The following is a 9,556-nucleotide window of genomic DNA, read 5'->3' on the forward strand; positions in this document are numbered from 1 at the left end:
TGGTGGCGCACGCCCTTAATCCCAGCACTCGGGAAGCAGAGGCAGGCAGATTTCTGAGTTTGAGGCCAGCCTGGTCTACAAAGTGAGTTCCAGGACAGCCAGGGCTATACAGAGAAACCCTGTCTCAAAAACAAAACAAAACAAAACAAAACAAAACAAAACAAACAAACAAACAAAAAAACCATGTCTTTGACCTGTCTATCTTGGGCTGAAACAGAAGCGTGCCTGTGTCTGCTCCTCTCATCTTTTGGGGGTAGCTTTCAAGTACCTCTTGCTTTCAGGCTGTGGCATATGAGTGCTGAAATCCTGGTGATCAAGGACAGCCCTTGGGCAGTGCTAGCAGTCTTTCCCACATTTTCACATTGAGTGCCTAACACACTCCGTGTGACAATGTCTGGAGGTGCGGACTTCACGGTAGTTAGCTTTTGATGAGTTCACAAGAGTGAGGGCCCCTTGACAGAGTGAGCATCTTTTTAAGACAAGAGGAAGGAGACCCTCTTTCTTTCCACCACTTCTTCTTTGCCATGTAATGATACACAGAGAAGGCAGATTTTTGAAAGTCTAGGGGAGAGGACTCACTACTGACCTAGACTTTGATCTCGAGGCTTCTGTCTCCAGGATCATCTCCTATCTAATCTACCCTAATTAAAACAGGGAGGTACCAAAAGATACACAGTTGTGCTCTGAGAGAAAGCAGTGTCCTGCACTCTAACGTGGTGTTAAGGAAACCTACAGATAAAATGCCCATGACATTCATGGATAGAGTTAGAGAGTGCAATCAGGTGATAGCCTTATTGAAGCAGAGCCTAAAAGATATCCAAGGCATGGATGCAAATGAATTCACCTCAGCACAACCTGGCAAAAACCTACACTTCTTGACACTGTTCTATCCTGTACTCTGATTGGCTATTTATCTTGTAGGTGTGACTTGTCAGCACAAGTGTTATGCACAGTAATAAACCATATATGTGAAAGTACCATAATCAACTGAGCCAGTTTCCAGTTGTTGGATACTGTAATTGCTTTCAGACTACAAACAATGCTTAAGGGCACACACACACACACACACACTGCATCTTTGTACATACATATATTTGTTCGCAGGGACCTTTCCTACAATTTGAGTCAAATGCATTTACATATATATTATGTATATGCCTCACATATGTAATTTAGTTATATTTATAATTTATATATGTATAATTTATTCATGTATACTTATACATATATATGAGCTTTTAATGTTCTTGGTAGGGAAAAGGTGTTCTCCGGCCGCTTTTCCATTTCTACTCTGACAGAAACACATGGACGCCCCTTGTTTTCAGCAGGATGCATTTTTACATTGGTGTAATACTTGCCAATTTAAGCTAAAAGGGACTTTTGTTCTAACTTGCATAATTGTCGAGCCTTGAGAGCAGTCGGGTATTTTTGTTTGCTTAAAAGGCTTTTCTAGGCCCTCCTCTGTAAATTGCTCATTTGCATCTGTCGCTGGGTTTTTCTCCCCATTGTATCTCAGGTCTTTCTTATTAAGGAAATTCACCTCTTCTCATGGTTCTTCTGGAAACAACACCCTGTGTGACGCTTGCCTTTGCGGACTTCCTCTATGACCGGATTTAGAATCTTCAAGAGGCAAAAAAAAAAAAAAAAAAAAAATCCCAAAGTGGGACAGTCCCAACCCCACACTTGCCAAGTTCTCGAATGCACTTGAAGATCCATGGGCACATCCACATCCCCGACTGCAGTCACCCTGTGAGCATCGGGCCCCCAAGCGTCCTGGCAGAGACTGCTACCCATCACCGGTGCCTCTGTGCATGTGGTCCATGCACCATATCCTGTCCATGTCAGGTCCAAGCACAGAAGCCTGGAACCCTCCTCTAGCCTGTGTCTCTCCCCTTCCATGAGGGCCAGGAGTCTGCCCTAAGCTCTCCCATGCTCAAACTTCCTTTCCTGTCCTTGGAGCGGCCTGGACCTACTGTAGCAATTGTGGCTCGTCTTTCTTTCCCTCCCGAGGGCTGTGTATCAGGGGCTGTCTTTAGCCAGCTTCTCTTTTCTGCTTCATTTACATCCTGATCTCTGGGCTAAATCTAAGGTCTTCTGGTGTCCGGACATTTTTTACTATTAGCTCTTCCCTGGATTTCTCTACAACTCAGTCATATTATTCAAATAAACCCAATAGACCTTTCCTTTTATAAGCCTACATTTAAAGAGCAGCCAGATGGCTGTATTTCTGTTCCTCTATGTAGCCAGTTTCGTTTCTAATATACCACTTTTTTATCCCGTAGGGAAAATGCTTCCTACGAAGTGATCAGTAGTTAGTCTCTCTTTTCATCCACCTGTCTCCAATCCCAGTCCTGATGCAGGCGGGAAGATCCTAGTTTTAAGTGGAAGTCACGTACCCCCTGGCCATCTCCAGGGAACCTGGTTATGGAGGTGCACCTGCCCTCTGAGCCACTTGCTCAGCTTTGGGATTGGAAATTAATTAGTTGAGTTGCTTCTCCATCTCCAGCAAAGCTGGTGATATGTGTGCCGTGTAATAAGAGCCCAACTTACTTGTCATTCATAAAATCAGCACCCATGGGTGGGAGAAGATTCTGCACAGCTCCTGAATTGGAAGCTGGGTGTGAAGCGGTGTAATATATTGCACACTGAGAGTTGAATAGAGGTTGTGGAATGTTAACGTGAATACGAACCCTAGAGACCAGCCCTGTGAGTCCAAAATGTCTGGTGTTCTTTGTGCACCTCTTTCATTTTGGATGTTGCTCAAAACATGACAAGAACTCATAGTGGGGTGTGCTAACCGATTGCCAGTTACCTCTGACTCTAGTCAGCAGCCCAGCCTAACCTAGAACTTGGAAGAAATACAGAATTACAGAATCCAAACATGACTCTTAAGTTGGTGGTGGTGGTGGTTTGGTTTGGTTTGGTTTGGTTTGGTTTGGTTTGGTTTGGTTTGGTTTGGTTTCTCAAGAGAGGGTTTTTCTGCTTAGCCCTGGCTGTCCTGGAACTCACTGTATAGACCCAGGCTGGCCTTGAACTCAGAAATCCACCTGCTTCTGCCTCTCAAGCTCTGAGGTTAAGGTGTGTGCCACAATCCCCAGCCTCCAAACCTACCATCAAACTTTAATGTACAAACTTTAACAAGACTTTTGAAAGATTTGGTTTGTACATTAAAGTTTGATAGGTCACATAAAAACTAACTTTCCAGCCCTCAAAGGGAAAAATGCACACCACCACCGATATTTACTAAATCTGGAGGCGGAGGCTTCATCTGCTTCGCCTGATACACAAGATTCTTTCCTTGGTGTTTCAGCCTTCCCTGTTTGCTTTGGTTCAATGCATAGGTGCAGTGTTTTTGCAAAGGAGCCACAAAGCTCATTTCAAATGAGATGCTTCAAACGGCCTAAGATTTTTTTTGTAATGTTTCCAACAGAAAGAAGTAGGTGTGAGTTGATAGATAATCAGTTCCCCTGATCTGCTCACACAGTGGACGTGTCTCAAAATGGCGCTCTGTACCTCACAAACATTTACAATCACAGTGTCCGTTTACGTGTTAATAAAAATTAACAAGATGAAGTTCAGAATTGGTCCTTAAGAGCCTTCCAAAGACTTGGCTGAAACTGGATGAAGATTTCCAATCCAGTTTCCAGCAGTTTGGTTGCCCAAGACTCGACCCAAGAGATAGCTGCCCCTGGGGCCAGGAAAATAGATGAACCTGAGGAGACACTAACAGGCAGGAGTGAAGGCAACCCAACTGCCTTCTGGTCATAGCTGCTTTCCTCCCTCACTTTCTCTTCAGAGAAACAGTGAGAGAGACTGGGCAATCAGAAGGACCCCACTCATATGGTTTTGGTCATTAATGACAAGCTGGAAAACAGAAAATAAGAATTCTCCACCAAATTCTTCCTTGTATTTAACAACAACGACAACAACAACAAGTACCTAAGATGCCGGGCAGTGGTGGCAAACACCTTTAATCCTAGCATGTGGGAGGCAGAGGCAGGTGGATTCATGAGTTTGAGGCCAGCCTGGTCTACAGAGTGAGTTCCAGGACAACCAGGGCTACACAGAGAAACCCTGTCTCGGAAAACCAAAAAAGAGGTACCTAAGAACCAAAACTGAAGACTGAAGAGATAGAAAACCCAAGTTGATTTGGAGTCAATAGAAAAAGTTACCCAAATGATAAAACCCCTAGAAGTACCATGGTCTCAGCTGTTTCATAAGGAAATCCTTAAAGCTTTTGAGACATCAATAACTGCAACACTATTTAACGTCCCCCAGAACACAGCAAGAGGGAGAGGGGCTATGAAGAGAAAGACTTTTCCTGCCAAGTCGAGAGAGTGCTTAGACAAACATCTGACCCAGATAACACCCAGACAGAGAACACAGAGATTGCTCATGAATATGGACGGGGAAATCCTAAGTGCAACCTTCACAGCTATAATTGGGGAATGTATTAAAGGACATTACACTTAACCAAGTGACGATTCCAGAACATAAGGGTGGCTGTCCTAAGCCGCATGTTGATATAATTTATAAATCATATGTAGTACATTAATAAATAGGCTATGTTAATATTATTGATGTATTACTAATAAATATAACATACTAGTAAATATAATTAATCATATTTATAGTCATGTGGAAATAACAAAAAGTTCAAAGCAGGGAAGGGTATATATAATTGAGCTTAGAAAAAGGGAGGGGAAGGGGGAAATGTTGTAATTACATTATAATATAATCTCAAAAAAAATGGGGAACTATGTAATAAGCTCAAGGTCTTACATGTTGGAAAGTATTAAATAAAGCTCAATCTATTCTTGATTTAAAAAAAATCTCAAACCACATCTTACTGAAGTACACCTAAGACACCATGTCTGCATTGAAATAGGCCTCCTCACTAAGGCTAAAACTATGCCAAGGCTACCCAAGGTGATAGTGTTTGCTAGGCTCTCAGAAAAGACTATCTTGAAATAAATAGAAAAAATATTTTTTTCATAAATGGAAGAAAATATTATTGGTGATAAGCAGTTAAAGATATATTCATTGAACTTTTCCATACAAAACAATATCCAACTACAAAATAAAAAAGATAATACTTCATTTATGATAATACCTGGTAACAATGATTAAATATCTAGGAATAAGCTTAATAAAGTGAATTTCACTAAAATAAAAGCAACCAAATTAAAAGGGCTGTTTGTCTTGTCCATAGGCAGAAATTTCAGTGTTTAAATGATTTTAAAATTCTGTAATCAATATATGAGAGTGGTCCAAGCTGTAACCAGTGCATGGGTAAACACTTGGAAGTTTAAAACAAGACAAAAAGAAAAATAAAAAGTCAAGAGAAAAGATAAACTGTATGTGAGTGCATGAGTAACTCTCTAAGTGACCCACACTACAATACTAAATCGGATTATCTAAGTGAATGCTAAGCAGAGGTAAGATATCGATGTGCAGAGATCGCTAAGATGACTATGGAAGGATGTGATGTGTTAGCATACTTATGGTCCTGGAAGTGGGAGGACACGAGGCAGGTTAGAGAGATTAGCATATTCAAGAGGAGAAGCCAGGATGGGATTCAAAAGCAAAGGGAGTGGGAAGGCTGAGCTCCTGGAGGGAAGAAGTGGGCCGGGAGCTGGGTCGGAAGGAGCTGGGTCGGAAGGAGCTGGGTCGGAAGGAGCTGGGTGGGAGGTCCTCGTGCAGCAGAGCACCCATCTACCCTGCTTGCAGAAAATATTCTTCCAGCACACTCAAATTCCCAGAGGAGCCTGCACGGCTGAACTGCAGACTGGACTCCCGTAGACCCACAGGGGTCGACCAGAAAGACACAGAAAATGGAGGTCAGAGGTCGGAGGGTGGGAGGTTGGAGGCTGGAGGTCAGGGGTCAGCTGATTAACTTGCTACCGGATCTCTCCTGGTGCCATTTTAACCAAGCAGAGGCAACTAAAGACTTGAAGTGATCAATTACCTTAACTACAGCTCAGAGCCTCTGCTCCCTGATGTGCAATGAATTCTTGCTGCTCTGACTCGGCAGCCTGTGATAGCTGCTTGTGGAGTTTAGTATTCTGAATCTACAGAGAACTTTAATTTTGAGCTCTGTTTGACAGTTTTCAGATGTGGCAAGGACTCGAGTCTAGTCAACATTGGTATCAATAGGTCCTTTTTTATCACCACCACTACCAACACAAGAACTAGAAAAATAACATTTATTTGTTTATTTTTATATTTTTTATTTCGTATGTATGAAAGTACTGCATACGTGGGCGGTGGGGAGTGCTCACCATGCGCATGTGTGTGGAGATAGAGGCTGAAGCCTTCCTCTGTCACTGTCTCTTTTATTTTTTGAGACGTGGTCTCCCACGGAACGCAAGAGCTTGCAGTTAGTACAAAAGGCCCCAAGAACCAGCTGTTATCCCCATGCTCTGGAGTTACAGCTGTGTAGCTGCCATGTGTGGCTTTTATGAGGATGCTGGGAGGTTCGGAACCGAGGTCCTCCTGGCTGTGAAGCAAGCACGTTATTCATAGAACTTCCCCTCAGCCCAGGAACAAATCTTTAAAAGAGGCAATTTGTTTTTAATTGGAGTTGAGGTATTATAGTAAGAAATCGTATTTCTAAACAGCAGGGGGTTGATGAAACAGTCTTTCGGTAAAGGACCAGGCAGTAAATGCTCACCTTCATGAGCACAGGAGGCCTCCCTCACAACACAGTGTTCCACATGGGAGCAGTTACAGACAATATATATATAAGTGAATACACACAGGTTATTCAAAAACAGGTGGTGAGCCAGATTGGGCTGGAAAGATGCAACCCTTGGGACAGCCCCTCCCCCCAGCCCCCAACACACACATACACAGCTTAGAGTCTCTAGGAAAATAGGGAAAGAGAAAGAGAAAATAGCACCATCTCATCTTTCAGTCCTTCTGGTTAAAGAATATCTGAATTAAATGTAATTGTACAGAATGAATCAAAGGACAAAATGCCAAATGGAAGCCGTGAGCAGGGTGTTTGTAGTTGTAACACGATCAAAACACGTGCTGCCGGTGTGTGCAGGGACCCTCTTGTTTTCTCAGACGTAGAAGGGCAGAGAAGCTGTCTGATTAAGAGGTGTTTTTTGTTCCTACTTGTAACACTTCCAGGGTTTACTGAACCATGTGCATTAGAGTTTCCTGCCAGAGGCAGGAAGAATTTGCAAGCTCCCTGTGGGCTCTAACCAGCTGCATCCCTAGCCCTGGTCCGTCCGTCCATCCGTCGTCACCCTCCCTGAGGAATCACAGAACCTCTCTGTAGAGCACACACTGCCCACACAGGGATCTAGGACTGGGTTCCGATCCCACGGCTGCTCAGTTAGTACTGGTGGAAGCAAGATGGCTGAACTACTGAGGGCATCTACCTGCTGGCAGCTGGGTGGCCTTTCAAGGACTCAGGCCCCGAGTCTGACGTGCCATCTTCCCTCACTCCCTTGCACACCACTTCACATGGGTGAAGATGCTTACTGTGTGTGGTTTTATGGCCACAAGCAGAAAAACATAAGATGGTTCACTGAGCATAAAATCAGCCCCAGTGAGCCCTTCTCTTAACAACTACCATTGACAATAGAAATGCCAAGCACAGCAAGGGGGGACAGATGTATGGCCAGGGGCATCTTTAAAAGATACACGTGTGTTCCTGGTTCCTCGACACTGAGAATCTTTATGTTGATATCACAGTGGTAAAATGCTCTGAGAAGAAGTCTTGGTTACCCTGCATCTGGAACAGCAGTGTGCCTTGGATACCCAACCAAAGCAAAGACAACCTCTGGGAGATTCTGCCTTCATCCAGGTAAGCAGGGATGGTAACAACATCAAGTAGAAGGCGCACCCAACCCCAGAGACTCTGCTAGAGGATGAAAACCGCCAAGTACCTTGGGGTATGAGCCCAACGCTCGTGAGACCCTAAGGCTGAGAGATTCACGTTTCCTTTCCAGCTGATCCAGGTTAGAGTTTGCCTTCACGAAGAATTGGTGTGGCTTTGCAAGTCAGGACGCAAGAGTAGTTGCTATTTCCAGAGGCGGTTGCAGACAGATGTTAGGGACAGGGCAGCGATTTTCTGTAGCTTCCAGAGAACTTTCCAGAGCTGCCTGCTTTGGCCCAGCAGATGGGGTTTCTCTAAGCCTCCTGAAAACTGGAGCAGCAACCAGGCAAGCCACCAAGATGAACCTACTCACTCAAACCATCATTGATTGAAACTGTGACCTCCAGCAGAGGCATCCTTGTCCCCCTCTCTGCATCCCAAAGTGTCATTGAAACCCTGAGTTCTCTATTTAACCCTTTGTGTCTGGCACACAGAGACTGCCTTCTATTCTCAGAACTCTGCCTGCATCACATGTGTGAGACCACATGTAACATCATTTTAATCTTTGTGTTTGTTTGTTTGTTTTTGTTTTCTTCTTCTTCTTCTTAGAAATGAGAAGATATTAAACAGATCATCCACAGATGGAATCAAATATTGTTTTCTGTAACATTTGAGGTGCTCCTGACGGGAAAGCTCGGAGTTAGCATTAGGAGTCTTTGAATGTCCTCCAGTGAACTCTTATAGAAAGCACCTACACGGAGTTATATTATGATGCATTTGCAGTTCAGGGCAGGCAGAAATGAGAAGTGAGCACAGGCAGGCGGAGATCGCACAGCCCCAGGGAACTTGAGCTACAAGCTGCTCACACAGCATCCTCCTAAGAATTTGCAAATTCTGTCTCATTCAAATCCTTAACCTGAGAATCCAAAGCCCTAAGTGTTAGGTCCTGGTGCCTCAGACACCTGACCTTCAGCAAGGTGGGCTGGAATTGGGAGGTGCACTCTGACCCCAAAGACTCGAGGAAAGATACAACTGTGCGCCTCGGAATTGGTGGGATGCGTTAGCATCAGAGCACAGCACACTGCGTGCGTGAGGTCTGAGTTTCCTACTATGAAGGCTGCTAAGAGCGCGACCTTCAGATTAGAACCAGCCAAGTTATCAGGAGTTGCAGCTTCTTTGCTGTCTGTGGTGGGACCCAGAAAACTCTCCATATTCACTGTCTGAGCCCCCCTTTCGGCATTTCCGGTTCGAAGGGCTTTTACTGCCTTGGGCGTTGTCTTTACTGTTCTGTCTCACCCGCATCCATAGCCTGTGCACCTGGTGCTGTCTGGCGCACGTGTGTTTGCCTTGCTTGGATGAGTGCTCCCTCAGGAAGCTTTCTCGACGGGATCTAGCTCATGCACCTCCCTTCTCGGTCCTTCTACAGCTCCTCAACTAGTGGCTGCTACTTCCTTATTGCCAAGTGTTGCCCTTAGCCCTGAACTGTGTTATCTCAGCTCTTACAGCTTCCCGGGAGAGGGCTCAGAGGAAAACCTGGAGGCAGAAAGGTTCAACATCTTGCTTGTGTCAGAAGCTGGAAAGATTTGGGGTCAGGACTCTGGAGGTCAGAACTTACTCTCTGGAGTCCTGTTATTACCCGGGCTTGTTTTGTGATGATCCTACCAAACTGAGCTCAGAAAAAAAGAAGAGAGAGAGAGAGAGAGAGAGAGAGAGAGAGAGAGAGAG

This window comes from Mus caroli, chromosome 10, assembly GCF_900094665.2.
Source record: "Mus caroli chromosome 10, CAROLI_EIJ_v1.1, whole genome shotgun sequence".
NCBI lineage: Eukaryota > Metazoa > Chordata > Mammalia > Rodentia > Muridae > Mus > Mus caroli.